The sequence below is a fragment of the Acomys russatus genome, chromosome 3, assembly GCF_903995435.1.
Source record: "Acomys russatus chromosome 3, mAcoRus1.1, whole genome shotgun sequence".
Lineage (NCBI taxonomy): Eukaryota > Metazoa > Chordata > Mammalia > Rodentia > Muridae > Acomys > Acomys russatus.
Genome location: NC_067139.1, coordinates 58,948,626 through 58,949,928, shown reverse-complemented (window position 1 = coordinate 58,949,928; position 1,303 = coordinate 58,948,626). Strand labels below are relative to the sequence as shown.

The window sequence follows — 1,303 nt, the reverse complement described above, 5'->3', positions numbered from 1 at the left end:
AACCTGCCACTAATATCGCAGTCTTAGGCACTGTAACAGTGGAGTACAGTTGTTTGCTCTTGTGAGCACGTGGTTGACCAGGCGCCATAGATGCTGCGTCTGCCCAGCATCTCAGGAGAGAGTGTGTCCTCCTTTGGGAAAAGATCAAAATTCAACACGTAACACATAGCTTGTATTGAAGTTGTAGTGTTTTCACAGCATTGTAAAAATCCAGATACTCAGCCAGGCGTGGTGGCACACACCTTTAATCCCAGCACGCGGAGGTAGAGGCAAGTGGATCGCTGTGAGTTCCAGGCCAGCCTGGTAGAGTTCCAGGCCAGACAGAGCCACACAGAGAAACCCTGTCTTGAAAAAACAAAACAAAACTCCAGGGACTCACAAATCAACTGCTGTTCTCTAAGCGGTATTCGCTGTAAAACATCCCAGAAAATGCCGACATCACTCTGAAGGGGCACACAGTCATCGTGAAGGGCCCCAGAGGAATTCCCTGCAGTGGCTTCAATCAATGTAGAACTGAGTCTCCTTGGAAAGAAAAAGAAGAGAGGCTCTGGGTTGACAAATGGCGGGTAACAAAGGAACCGGCCACTGTCTGAGCCATCTGCAGTCACGTTCAGAACACGAGCAAGGGTGTTACTCTGGGCTTCCGTTACGAGAGGATGTCTGTGTATGCTCACATCCCCATCAACGTCTTTATTCAGGGGAATGGGTCTTGGGTTGAAATCCGAAATTTCTTGGGTGAAAAAACGCATCCGCAGGGTTTGGGTGGGGACGGGTGTTGCTTGTCCCGTCTCTCTCTCAAGCCCAGAAGGATGAACTCCCCCTGCAAGGAAATGACATTGAACTTGCTTCAAGTTCAGAGGCTGATTCAGCAAGCCACAGCAGTCAAAAGCAAGGACAGAAGAAGAAGGTTTTAGGATGGCATCTCCGTGTCTGAAAGGGGAACGGAGCAGCAAGGCTGATGAGTAAGACCTCGGTTACCCAGCTCCAGAAATAAGATCCTGAATTAAAAGACTGTGTTGAAAACAAACAAACAAACAAACAAAAAACAAAAAACAAAGAACAACTGTTGTTAATCAGGCAGCAGGCAATTACAATATTGAATCTCCTTTCATTTAGAAAATTTAAATTTTCTCTCAGTCACGCTTTGTAGTTCTCCGTGTATAGGTCTCACACGTATCTTTGAGAAATTATCACTGCATATTTCATGAATTTTAATGCAACTGTTAAGGGAAATTATTTTAAGAACTTTTCTGTGGTTGTTACTTTCTAGGACTATAATTAACGGCTCTGCATCAACTGTATA

The 1,303-nt window shown here is 45.2% G+C and overlaps 1 pseudogene; it reads left to right on the top strand.

Moving 5' to 3' along the window:
* The first annotated feature begins 416 nt into the window (after window positions 1-416).
* Window positions 417-959, top strand: LOC127187089 (60S ribosomal protein L9-like; annotated as a pseudogene).
* The last annotated feature ends 344 nt before the right edge of the window (window positions 960-1,303 follow it).